The sequence below is a fragment of the Halyomorpha halys genome, unplaced genomic scaffold (genome assembly GCF_000696795.3).
Source record: "Halyomorpha halys isolate HHAL.00 unplaced genomic scaffold, Hhal_1.1 Scaffold68.1, whole genome shotgun sequence".
NCBI classification, from domain to species: Eukaryota; Metazoa; Arthropoda; class Insecta; order Hemiptera; family Pentatomidae; genus Halyomorpha; species Halyomorpha halys.
The window spans coordinates 972,542-987,404 of record NW_027116161.1 but is presented as its reverse complement, the minus strand read 5'-3'; the positions used below and the strand labels follow the sequence as shown (position 1 = coordinate 987,404).

Sequence of the window (14,863 nt, the reverse complement as noted above, 5' to 3'; positions counted from 1 at the left end):
CGACTCAAATTTTCTTCTGTTCCTGTTCCTCCCCAATGAACAACATATCTATGGCCATATTCTGGTTTTGAATTAAAGATTAATAGAAATAATATATTTAAAACGTATTCAATCATACATATAATACATACACATATAATTTTCATGAACAGGTCTTTCAGTTGTCAGTACAAGTACCAGTATGAGTCAGTTATGGGTTTTAAAAATATTACCTATAAAATAATACTTAATAAGCATTTAATATTTAGTGAAAATAAAGTCTTAGTTAATACAAATATAATTAGATCTTAAATAAATAAAGTTGGCGGATATATAGCCCTTTTGGTATGGAGATATTCGGGAGAGGAAAATTCCCATAATAATTCCTAATTCACTTTTCTTTCACTTTCATTTTCTTATAAACATTGTCAGCTATTTCATTATCATCATCTATCCTCTTGAATCGCATTAAGCAATGTGAGGAGGAAGTATAAAGATCCCTCTACTACTTTTCTCAGGAAGTCGCTTTTTACCTCATCTTCCCATCCCCTTTTAAGTCGCCCTCTTCCTCTCTTGCCCTCTACTTTGGCACGGTATGCCTTGCTAGCTGTCATCTTTGGTTCCATTCGCAGATGTCCCAGCATCCTTGGTCGGCTTAATGTTAAGGGTCGATCTAATGGTGGTGTTGCGTACTCTGTCTCTTCTTGTGTTCCCCTCAATCTTACAGAGGAACTTCATTCCTGACGCTTGTATCCTCGATTGATGGTTCTTCGTCAGCGTCCATGATTCTGAAGAATATGTCAAAATGGGAAGAAATATCGGTCTGAAAACGGCCACTTTTGTTAGCTTTTCCACCTTTCGCCTGTTTAGAAAACCTCTCGTAACTGCTTCAAACATCCTGCTCGCAACAGCGATTCGTTCGGCCACCTTTGAATCGATATATCCATTTTTATTTGAAGTTTTCTACTTGTTCGAAGATGTTTTCTTCGACTATGATAACGCGCATGTTTCTCCTAAGCTTCTTCCCAACTCTCATTACTGTCAACCCTTTTTTGAACTATAAGTTCAACCTCAGTCAGACAACTCATGATATATTTTCCGAAATGTTACGACAAATGGAAATTTATTGAATCTGTTCCTGGTATATCGGTGCCCAAGGACAATCTCAATTGTAAAATTAGCAAGTGGATTTTGAAGTCACTGGATAAAATTATTTATTTATTTTTGCTTAACATCATTCAGAAAAATTTTGAGATTTTTTACCTAAAATATTGACTCAGTTATTATGGAAGTGATCTCATTCGATTTAGCTGATGAAAATAAAATGAACTTTATCTCACTCGTCTTATTTTGTGCTTTTCTTTTTGTGAAACCCAAGGTGAAGTTTGCCTTCATGATTCCTACTACCAAGACGAAGTATTGACCAAAGTTTCATGTATGGACTAATTTATTTATTTAGTTGGTTTATCTGAGTTATTTGTTATTTATTTTTTTTCATACACTATCGGTTTTGTGTGTATTTTTACATTTATGGATAAATTATATTTCCTCAGTTCGTTTCCTGTTTGTTTATGATTACAATGTGTTGATTTACAAATAATGTTATGCAACGGGAAGTTTTTAAAAACGTAAATTGATAAATAATCGAGGATTTTCTGCTGTTTACGAATTAATAAAATAAGTTATACAATTACCTTAACCTTGGTTACTTGAGCTAACTATAATTAACAAATCATGAATGGATTAAGTAAAATATTTCCTTAATATTACATTAAAACTTAAATATTTACCTTTTTTGTTTTCTTTTAAAGAGTGGTAATATAAGGTGTCAGAATCTAGGGCAATGGGAATTAGTGCTCTAATTATTCATTTTTACAATATAAACTGTACAAAAAAATAAAAGATAAAATGATAATATAAGCAAGTAAAACAATAAATAATAATAATAAATATTAATTAAATCATATCAAAATAATTCAAACAAAAGATAAAAGAAATTATATTTAAATACAAATGAAATAATTCCAACTTGACACAGATTCATATTTATATAGAGTACTTACAGTCAGCCTTGGGAACGCCGAACTTTGCCACTCTCTTGTGAAAGGAAAAGTAGGCCTCCAAGAGATCCCAGCGCTTCTCTCCTAGACGCATTATGACACTGGAAACCAGTGAAGATTGACTGAGAGTGCTTGAGCCGCATAGTCTTAGGACTTGGAGAACCTGTCCATTTCCCAGAAATCTGTTAGTAGATTAATTAAGGAACTTTAGGTTTTTTGGATGGAACTATTTTCCACCAAGACGGTGTTAGAATTGTTTTATCCATAGTTGGTTTATTCTTTGGCATACTAAAAGTCTAGAAAAAAAATTATGTTTTTTATTTATTTATTGCAATTTACAACTGTATCAACCAAAAATAGATCTAGTAAATGTGAGGTGAATACAATGGTATAATACAAACTTATAGAAAATCTACCCATTAGTAGGACTTCAATGATATTTCTAGAGTAGAAGATCTCGATGCCATCTTCTTTTCAGACGATTAGGAGGTTAATCGAGAACTGAAAAGGAGGCAAGTTTAAAAACAAGTTGGTTTAGGTGGTTAAGGAGTTTATCATGTAAGGATTTATTTCTGGTTCTGGTCGATTCGGCAACATATGAAACATTGAGGTCATCATAGATGATTTCATTTATGACAAAGTGAGGACCATTAGATTTTTAATTTATTCCAGTTAACTTGTCCTGTCTTGTAATTTAAGAATATCTAATCGTCCGAAAGTGTTTAGAAATCATTTTTTATCAATTGCTGATTTGTCACTCGCAATCAGTTCAATATCTTTAAAGCTATCTAATACTTGATAAAAATTTATAAAACCCTTTTTAAACTAAAATAATTTTTTTTAATTTGAGCTCTCGTGGAATGTTTAATATTTCCCAAGATGTAGTTTTCATGAACCAATTTTTTTTTTTCTAAATGACGAAAATTAACATTTTGGGAAACATCCTAGAAACTGCTGAAAACAAAGAAAATCATCAGAAACATCATGGATCATTTACTTAGCTTCAATTTGAGTACAAATATAAATTTGTTGATCAAATAGTTTCTCAGATACAGTTTACCAAAACTTATTTTTTTTTTCCAAATATCGGGAAATCAACAATTTGTGAATTATTTTTGTAAATATCTTAGGGACTATTAGACGTATAAACTTCTATAAGCACTCAAATTGAAACTTCTTAAATTTAAATTATAAAAAAAAAAAAAAAGTGGTTTCTAATAATCATATTTGTTCGTTTGACAAGCACTGTCTTACTGTCTCACGGTTGTGATAGCCAGGGACGTCTTTATGGAGCTATAAAACTCAAAAAGTTGGAAAACTTGAGATTTGAAAAACTGAGGTATTGTGTTAAAATGTTATTATGCTAAAAATAATTTATAAACGCATTTAGCAGGAAATTGTCAAATCATTATATCAAAATATCAATCGTCCTCCTGATCTAGAAAATTGAAAAAAATAAAGTCTGTGATTTTGCTAAAGTGGCTTTTTTGCAACACCGCATTAATCCTTGGTAGTGGTTGAGCCATAGAAAACTAAAACCCATTCATGTCTTATTTTATTCTAAATTAATGAATTATATCCTTAAAGAAGAGCTAAAAAATATATTTAAGCCACCTTAATTAAAAATGACGGTTTATTGAATTATTTATACCAGAAAACGTGAACTTTAACAAATTTATACTATTTTAAAAAATGTTTTTTAAAAATATTTTTATCGTGCAGTAGATTTCCAGTTTTGTTATTTTTTATTATTTTGTAAAATCAATAAAATAATCTTTTTCAGCATGAAATATTGTGAAAATTGGTACCACATAACTTTGCTTTTGTCATTTTTGAATAACAAAAATTATGATAGATAAAATAGAGGAAGTCAGAGAAAAAAACGCATTTTTTTCTAGACTTTAAAAAAAAAAATAACAATGAACAGAAAAATCAAAGCCTATCTTTCTGATAATTAATTCAACCTAATACCTACTTTTCCACTATATCTTCTCTACTTTATTTACATAAGGTATCAGTATTTCAGGAGGATTATAGTTGGGGTTGGATAATGATAAATGTTTGCTTAACTGAAATTCAAAGGTCATATGAACTATCTTATAATGTTTCCGTTATAATGTCTCTTCAATGAGTGAATAATGATTTGCATGATATTAATATTTTTCCTACCTAAAGAACGAACAATTAGTAAAATTTGTACAATTAAAATAAAATTTGTTATTCTCTTACAATGTTCTATAATTTTTCAAATTAAAAAAATAAAGGTTTATTATATCCCTCATTTTCTGCAAAAACTAACTACAAATTCATAATTTAGAACAGGGACAATTGCAAGGACATGAACTTTTTTAGTCGTAGAGTGTCATTTCTGAGCTTTCTCAAGGCTCGTTTTTTTTTATAAATTATAATTTCTAATGAATACAATATTAAAAACTTCTTGCGTATCACCTAAAAAAAAAATAGAGTTCGAGTTATGACGTTCACAGTACATGATGCAAAGTGGATCTACAAGTTTGCCTCTCGCCGCAAATCCAAGACATGAACAAATGCTTGGTTAAAAAATAAACAAACAAACTTCAGCATCTACACGCTTGTTTTGTTCTTTTGACTTTTTTATTACATTCCATGTACACTATTTTCATTATGATCTGAAATGAAAGGAAACATAAGAGATAGATGATATAAATCCACAAAAATTGTTCTACATAATACATAAATCCAACTTTCATTCTAATTTTTTTATCAAATACTTGTTAATTTAACTACTCAAACATATAATGTCTTTATAAACTTATATTTGTGCTGTATTAAATAAAAAAATAAACTTTCTTAATTAATTCATTAAGCCAAATCGATAGAATTTTAGAATATACAATCTTAAAATGGAGTTAATTATTTAATCTAAAGGTTGGGGAAATTCTTCAATTAATTAAACGAAGAGAGCATCTATTGGCAGTTCAAAAACAAACTGAACACAAACATGTGGTTGCAGCACAAGCGCCCTTTGATTTGTCCCCAAAGACTGACACTCCAAGGGTCAGCCACCAATTCAGGACAACTCGTTCCAGCCGATCCAAATAACACATCTTGGGCTTGCTTGAATTTCTTTATGTTTGGCAAACGTGTAGAGGCGTTTAGAGCTTAAATTTTAGGAAATTTACTCTACTTGATGGGCGTACCCAGCGAGGGGGGGAAGGAGATGGAGCAGCTGGCCTCTCTAGAAGTGAAAAATTAAATCGACAGATTTACTACCCTATTTTCGTGGGACCGCCACAGTAATGGATTCGAACCGACACCACTGTAGTCAAGTTGGCGCTTTAACTCGCTCGGCTACGAACGGCCCAAAAGACTTCATATTTGTAAACCTTTGGTCCAGCTGGGTTATTATAATGTCAATCATTGGGTTAAATACCATCTTTTCATTGTTATCCACTAAATTCTCGTCCCCAACCTAATCTGCATAAAAACTCCATAGAAATAAATTCAAGAATGTCGAAGTTAGGATTATACATACATAAAAATAAAAGTATTCCACGGAGCCTGGAGAAATTTAGATGAAATAATCCTGTTTAATCGTCTTCATTTTAAAAAAATAATTAAGAGAAATCGGTTTATGAATGGCGAAATTATGGATGAACACACATAAAAAAATCAGACGAGTTGATAACCCCATTCTTTTTTTAAGTCGAGTAAAAAAATAAAAACTCTTATTTATCAGGACAGAGTTCGTGAACAGTTCATTACTGAATCCAGATTGATGTCGAACTGTTGTTTTTTTTTTTTTGGTAAATGCAGCTTCTGATATTTTTATTTTTTTGCTCTGAACAGCCAATCACTTCCTGACGTTTCACATCTTACCACTAACAGATCGCAAATTTATGTTTGAGTAAACACAAATCAACCAACACTGTAACCTCGCAAATCTTTATGTGTTAATATTATTTCTCTTAAAAATGACTGACTGCTTGACATACTTTTTATCTATTCCATAACGATTTTATGAGAGTTTAGTATTTGTGTTTCATGTCTTACGTGGAACCATTAAGTAAAGTCATGTCAAGTTTGATACATTGACTTGTTGATAATTTAATTTTGAAATGGAGATTAGAAACTTTGTCAATAAATATTTCATACTGTCCGTTTCTACAGAAAAATCCTGACAGTATCTGGTAGATTTATTTTATAATAAAAAAAAAATGAATGTCCCCATTTAAGAGCAAGTAGACATCAGAGTTGGGCAAAACTTAGCTATAACTAATAGCTAAAACTATAGCAAAATTAAATGCAGTTGCTATGGGAAACTAAACTAAATGGTTATTTAAGTTATGGATGTAGCTAAAACTAATAATTAATTATTTTCAATTAATTTTGTAATAAAAAAATCTAAGTACAGCCTTCATTTTTAGTCAATAAAATAGTATTATTATTTTAGCTTAAATATTATGGTAACGATATAACGTTTCGTATGTGCTAAGGATGAAAATAAAATTGAAATTACGATCTTATTGATTTATGTAATTATTATTAATGTAATATGAATTAAATAAAATTCTGTAAATAATATCCTAAATTTATACATTTTCCAATTAATGTTTTATCTAAACAGTTAATAAAAAATTATCTGTTTTAGGCAAATATTAAAACATAAAATTTGATAAATAAATAAATAAATAGAAATATATTTCTGATTTAATAGTAAACGTTTTTAATCTTTAAAAAAAATATTAATCTTTAAAATATATTACAGGTATAACTTCTATTTTTCTAGTGTTCAAATAGTAACTTTTAATCTAAGAAAATATTTAATGAAAACATATGTCAACAGAACATTTATTAAAACTTTTGCTAACCGAATTCCATTATAAACTTTAATGTTAAAACTGAATGGCAAAGTTATATTGAAGGAAAACATATACAAGTAATTTTACACTTTGTAAATCATAAAAAAAAAAAAAAAAAAAATATTACTACTTAGGAAAAAAAGTTAAAATAAACAAAATCGATTTTATTTTATTTTCAGCACCTCCGAAAACATATAAGGGAACATTAATATTTTATAAATCCTGAAAGTTATAATTAATCGATAGACAATCCCGTAATCATAAAATCGATTCTTCTTTCATTTTCAGAACCTCCGAAAACATATAGAGGGACCCTAGTATGAATCGATTGCATATTCTTTTTCAGCAACTTCTAAAACACATATGAAATGTGGTGGAATATGGTCCATACTTCCTCCTGAGTTTCTGTCCTTGCCTCAACACGAAATGTTTAAGGAGAAAGTGCAGACCTTAGCTTAAGCCTTAGTGATTTAAAAATACTGCAACTAGTAATATTTAATCCTTAAATTAACTGTATACAGTATCAACTTACTGTAAGAAAATTAGAAAACAGCCCCAACTTTGATGAATATGCTCAATTACTTTAATATCAGCTAACTTTTCATACCATCAAAACAAGGAGAGAAAATAACATCCAACATCTACCAAGATCAACATGCGTCTTACTGATCTAAGGTCTATCATTCCTTTTAAAGGAAAGGCAATTGCCTAGTTTTCCACTACAGCTTAGCACTGGAAGATGACAGTAATATTTTTAAAAATATATGTAGAAGATGGTCAGGGTTGTGGTCAAAAAAGAACAAAATAATTTTCAACTATATGTTGTCCGACGTTTCGCCCCACTTTGTAGGGCTTCATTAGGGCTGTTCAAGGCGATAGGCAAACAGTCGTCGGACAATATATAGTAGTTCTTTTTTGACCTCAACTCTGACCATCTACATATATTAAATTATACAGTCAACTATTTATATATATAAAAAAAATGTTATACTGTTGCCCCCAAAACGCACTTTTTTAGACTCATCTTATTTGAAAGAGGAAAAAAACAATCAGGTAAGGATACACGTTCGGTTTGTCTTAATACTCTCACATCTCTCTAAGAGTACTGCTTATTGAAATTTTCACCTAAAGCAGATGTTAAAGATTTTAAGTACTCTGCAAATAGTTTTAGCGAAAGTTGTGGGGAAGCCGCTGCTGTAGCATTTGTATGTCAAACAGTTCGGTAGGTTTTAAAAAGGTTAAACTTGGAACTAATAATTTATTTTAAAAATTCATTTTTTACACTGCTTATTGGTAAATTTATTTCTGAAACTATTAATTATCAAGTGATTTTGTTACTATCAACTTTTTTTTATCAAATTGAATCATAACAGATAAAATTACAGCAAAGGAATAATTTTAATGATAAAAAGTAATTATTTCGTGGATTGAATTATTATGTAACATTTTTTTAAAAATCTACTTTTTGAGTAGCTTACAACCTTGAGTGAAGTAGTCACATGACTAGATCGATAAAGACCAGTAAATATGGCCGCGTGAACTGATAAAGGTCCAGTCTGGTGGGAGTTGCTTGAAAAGTTTTAACTGTGAAATTTCTGTTTCGAATTTCCTTATACAAATTGTATCCAAAACGCATCCACCATTCCTCCGAGAAATACTAAGACTAACCAGTGGATTTCCCTAAAGGTATGGTTTAATTATATATTTTTAATTCGTCATTTGGTATTGGTATCAATTAATTTTACTGGGTATGAACATTAGTCATGCTGTGTTATATTTGTCACTCTTTACTGAATTTAGGAAATCGATACCAAAATTTGTATGTAGTTCTCTTATAATTGTCTCAGCCTCCCCATAATTCAGTTTTAAAACCAGAAATAACCGCTTATTTTCAGCATGACTACTGAAATCAAGTGGTTACTGTTTTTATTATAACATATTGTATCTTTGCAGTATTACTATATTTATATGATTGTTACTTATACAAAGATTTCTCAATATTAAGTCTGTATATATTATGTATGTTTCACAATATTGGATATATTTTTACAAAATATTATGGAATCTTCATTGTTCCTTATGTTCTATATTCCAAATTTCTAAAACATACCATGTGGTCAATACTTTTGGTAGTACCTTTTAAAATTCAATGATTTTCATTAATTATTCATTAAAACAATTGGGCAAATTCAATCCGTTGGATCAAACGTCTAGTTTAATTATAGGTTTTGATTCGTTTGTTATTTTAGTGCTCTATTATTTTCTATGTTGCGTTTATATAAACCATTTATTTAATTGATCCTTTGGAGATGTACCCTGATGAATTTTTTGTTGCATGCTATTTTGAAAGTTCTTACCAAAATTACTCATAAAATTGAATAATATGTTCTGTAAAGTGCACAGTCCATATTTTATATCTTTGATCCTTAAATTTTCTTTTCTAATCTCATTAAACTCACAAGAATAATTGAAAATAAGATAGATCATTTATGGACTTGCTTGTCGTTGGTATTTCTTTAAACGTTGTTTTGTCTGTTTAAATGTTTATAATTTTACTCATTAAAGCACCAACTGTTATTTATGCATATTCTACTTTATATATAATGATCTCTCAATTTGTTTAGGATGAACGTAAAAAATTTAATCATTCTTTTTTTAGTATAGTATATATAAATATACAGTTGCTCTCATCCACTTCCTACGGTCTGTTGCTCTCATACACTTCCTGCGGTCTTGTTTATTGTAACTTGCTACTGTTTTGTTTGTATTTAAGTTTTTACTGCTGTATGAGTCCTTTGTTGGGTATTTTGTTAATTTATTTAAGTCTCTAATTTTAGTTTTGTTATCATTGTTTTAATATTGTTTGTTGATATCGCTATTATCAAATGTTTGTAGTTCAATTCCCGGTATAAGATATATATTTTGTTTGTTATAGTATTTAAAGAAATAAAAAAAATGTTCCGTTATAAAATTTAATCTATATTATTTATTACCTTTATACTACATTATTGTTTTATGTAGTTTTTGTCTATTACTTACTTATTTTCAGAGGATTTTTCATGTTTTCTGGCGCTTAAGTTTATTCTTCTGTATTTCTGTTAATTTCCGAAGCATGTATGGAGTTTGTAAATATATAACTCTGTTTTTATACTATCGTTTTTGTTCCATGCTATTTATAGTAACTTAAAAAGTTATGTTGATTGTCAACAAAATTCATTAGTACATTTATATTTATACTTAATACTATTATTTTAAACATATCCATTTTAGCATTATATAATTTATGTAAATATTCAGTTTATTTAGCTGCATTTCAGCTATTGTTTTCCATATAAGTATGGGCTTTCATAGGTCACTGCAAGAGGGACCTTTGCCCTCCCTAACTTATCTCCTGGAAAGCTTTTGAAAAAGACATCTAAGAAATGAAAAAAATATTGTTAGCACTTATTATTTTGTCTGTTAGATATCTTAAAATACCTACTATAATTAGTTTAAAAACTTTCATTAAAATTAAATGTTTTTAAACTTGTATCTGACATATAGGAAGGCGGCATGGCCTTCCCATGCTTGTGTCAAGCCCTCCTTAAAACATCTGATTAGCTGCGCCTCTGTATATGGTATACCCATAATACTGTTTTAATAATTTGTTGAATTGAATAGCAAAATTATTTTATCATTACTAACAATTCAGTAACGATTCAATATCATGCTGAATTTCAAACCCTGCTTACACTTATCACACATTAATGAAATTTTTCAATTACCTAAATATAATTTTAGTTAACTTTGTCTACATACTAGATTTTTAAAACATTTAGTCAGAAGGAATAAGACTTAACTAGCTTTTCTGATTGAAATGTATTGTAAAAAATACTATCTTCTTTATTAATTTCTGGGGCAAGTAAAAAAGCTTTAAAAATCAACTTTAACTGATTAATTAAGTTATGGATTACTGGCAATTATATTTGACTATATTTTATTTTTAATTCATCACTATTACCTATTGTCCAAGACTGTGAAAGATTGCAGTACTTGTCCACCAAGTCCAACACCAATTATGTACTGCTGAACGAATCAGGTAAAAGTAAAGTGTTGGATATGGGTGTCAAAAGGTAGAGAGTAATCAACTCAGCATTTATTTAAAAAAAAGTTTATTACAGTTAAATAAATGTATTTTAAATTATGTTTTTTTTTTTAATTATGCTTTAAAAAACTTTTTTTTCATTTGTTTAGTTCTTTTAAATATTTTAAATGAAAATATGGGCTTATTTGATTTAAATGTTGGAATTATTCATTTCGTGAAAAAAAGCCTGATCTGCCAATGAAAAGTGTCCTTCATAGCAAGGACTCTTTTAAAAAAAATTTTAATTTTAATTTTATTTTTTTGAAGCCAATATTTTCATGAATGAGTTTGTTTTCCTACTTTAATATTATTGTTCAATAGTATTTCTCAAGATGATATAACATCATTATGAATAATACTTGGGAAAATCTTCTTTTTAACAAAGCATTTTTGGTCTGTTTTCCACTCTTGTTTTCTGAGGATTCTTAAAAATAGAAATCGGAGGAAGGATGAATCGACTCTCAACCTTTAGACTGAGAGATGATTCATCTTTTTGAATAGGAAATACTGGCAAATCATCCTCAAGTAGATTTTCTTCTATGGAGGTCATTCTTTCATCAGGCTGCTCATCCTTAATATATCTTAGTTCGTTCATACGCATGAGGTGCAAAAATTCTTTTAAGGTACTTTATAGTCTTGTCTGTCTACACCTACCATGTCTTGAGTTTTTGATTGAGGAAATGACAATCATACTGAAGAAAGTGGCTGAGAAATTAGTGTGTTAACATAAAGCTTTGTTTCGTTTGATACAGGGAAATCAAAAATGATTTATGAATAGTAAACACTGTCTGACTGAAAAAAAAGAAAAGAAAAGAAATTTGAGATTTTTGTACCAAAAAAGTTTATAAAGACTAGGCAACAGAAGCAAATTTAAAAAAAAAATCTTAACTTATAAGGAGGGTTTGTACCTTGTAAGAAATATTTTTTTCCATGAGTCTGATAATATTATTTTTATTTTCATAACTTGTACTGTATATTGTTTTATTTTAGTCCAATTTAACATTTCTTTGGTTTATAAAATTCTTAATTTTTAGATTACAGTATATGTGTACTGGGGTTTGTTCTGTTTTATTGTGCAATAAATAAATTTTCTTCATCAGAAAGACCACTACATTAATCTACTGTATAACTAATTGTATTTTTCATCACAGTTTTTATAACTATCTCTATATATAGATTAAGATCAGTGTCTAGCGCTGTGAATCTATTTATTGTCTGAAAATAATTTTCTACCATTCCTTGTCTAGCAGCTGGGCTTACAATATACCAGGCTATGGCCCTATGACATGGGATGAAGAACAGGTTGATAATGAACATTTCTTGTCTCAAAAATGTATTTCGACATTAGCATGTTGTATTAGCAGATAAAGACCTGCCAAGAGGTCAGTTGCATTGGTTTTTTTTTTTTTTTTTTTTTTTTTTCCAAACCCTCTAAAACAGAAATAAAATGTGAGTTAGTAGTGCATTACTGTGTAGAAAGAAAAAGTAATTCGTGTTGTGTCTTACCTTTTACTACCTTTGGTATTTAAAGGTTACCTGTTATATTTAATTTTACATATGAGCTATCCGTTCAGCAACTATTGCTCATATGTAAAATTAAATATAACAGGTAACCTTTAAATACCAAAGGTAGTAAAAGGTAAGACACAACACGAATTACTTTTTCTTTCTACACAGTAATGCACTACTAACTCACATTTTATTTCTGTTTTAGAGGGTTCGGAAAAAAAAAAAAAAAAAAAAAAAAAACCTAAGAACTTGAACCTAAGTGCATTGGTCCTGATGAATATAATATTTAAAGTTTTATATATAATATTTAAAGCGCTTGTTTACAAGAGCGATTTTATCTGACTAGATTGATTATGACTAAGCTTTTTATCGCAAAAGTCAAAGTTTAGTCAACATAGAAACTTGACCAGTTTGATTTTTTTTTTTTTTTGCAAACTCTTCATCAATAATAGATCGTGTCAGGATGAGGTTAAAAGTAGCAAAGAGATTTTCTTTCATGGTAACACTGGGTGAAGGTCCTACTACGCTTACTTAAAGGGCTGCTGACGATATCGAAATGTAATGAGGTTGAAATGACAAGAAAAATGTTATGTATTTATGAAAAATTTCGAATCTGAGTTTTCCACAAAATTCCACTCTTTAAGGAGTCTAAATAACAAAGTCTCGGAAAATTGTGTGTATTTTTGTGAATATCCCAGCTCAGTTGAGAAACGTTTTACCCTACTAATATTATATATATAGGATAGGTTCATGCCTGGGATGTGAGAGCAACTTATTCGATTAAATCCCCTTACCGGAAATGCCACTTTAGCTGTAAATCAGTTGCACATATTGCCTTTAGCAGTATAAGAGAAACTTGAATGATTGTTATTATTGTCCAAGCATCTCTTTATAGTTTTTAATCTTAAAATTTATTTATCTTGTATCAAACAGATATAAATTTTTCCGAAATTATCATTTCTCTATTAAGAAACTCTTTACTTGAAGTATAATGAAGGTAAAATTGATATTCAGCTGCCCGTTTTCAGAAACGTATGGGTGAGTCACTGTTTGTGAAAGAAAGAGCCTGGATCAAATTTTTGGCGACCTTGAAAACACTAAATCGGATCATGCTTTCATGAAAAAATTATGCTTCTGTTCACCATTTATTGCGCCTCTTGACGTATTTCGCCTCGGCATGGGAAGCCTCCAGTCCTTAGAATACCGGGGAAGCACTCACCAGTTTACTTTTCGCCAATTCAGACTATCATTCTGATGATACATACAATAAACATATTAGAGTTGTCTAAAACGTTTCTAAGTTAAACCAATTCTAACTTGTACAATCAACATAAGTTAAACTTTTGTAGCCAAGGGAGTTGAGGCGTCAATATAAAAACCTCGAGTCTGCTGCAGCGCCGGTTCGATTCCGGTCTATGTTCGTTGTCTTTTATTTCGTGGCGGTCCCAAGGAATGAAAACTCAATCCTCCCATTCTGCTTAGAATAGAATTGTGTTACTTGAAGATACCTCTCATACGCCAGAATGACTAACTATGGGGTAAACAAAAAGAAAAATAATGAAAGGTCAACTTCAATTATAAGTAATCATGGTTCGAATAGTATGGATCTTTCATATTCTTAAGTAGTGAATAGTAAAAATTATTCTAGGAATGTACCTATACGATTGCAAGAGTATTAACAGGAAATAGTTATGCACTGCATTAGTACAATATTCGAAAATATTTTAACTTATTAAATTTTGATAAGGTTTGAGTGATTGAAATAGTGGAGTGGCTCAAAGAGAAATATGTATGAGGCAATGCCCATGTCACAGAAAATGGATTATTAATTATTTGGCTCATGGTAAAACTTCGAATATTTGTTATATTTCGATTTATGAATATACTTATATCGACCTTCAGTATTCGGTGTTTAATTTTCAGTTGTAGTGGTTATAACTAGGGCCGGGATGTTAATTTAAATAAATATTTTTTACATTTTTGTGAATAAATACATATTTATTTGTTAAATAAAATTAACAAACTTTCTCATATTTAATCTTATTTCTCTTCCTAATTAATAATGAACGAATAAGAATATGAGCCAAAATAAAAAAAAAAATTATTATTGAAAATTAAAAAAACTGGTTGCCCTCACCAGTAATTTGGAGTTAACACTAACATTTCGTGTGAAGGCTAAACCATTTCTTGGTAAAATTGTAGAAGAAACTATATGAAAATTTCCATTTTTGAACAAAAATCAAGGTTCATAACGAGTTGTAGAATTGTGATGTGAAGTGGTGAATAACGCTGATGTTGAGTTTTAGGTCGAAACGTCGGCATGAATAAATAATTTTTTTGTTTATTATGTT

The 14,863-nt window shown here is 29.5% G+C and overlaps 1 protein-coding gene across 1 annotated transcript in view; it reads left to right on the top strand.

Moving 5' to 3' along the window:
• Nucleotides 1-8,424: 8,424 nt before the first annotated feature.
• The window catches only part of LOC106692729 (ornithine decarboxylase), a 28,528-nt gene continuing 22,089 nt past the window's right edge, over nucleotides 8,425-14,863 (top strand). Inside the window, exon 1 of the mRNA XM_014438846.3 lies at nucleotides 8,425-8,566. The gene's annotated coding sequence lies outside the window, so the exon portion shown is untranslated. The remainder of the gene's footprint in view (nucleotides 8,567-14,863) is intronic.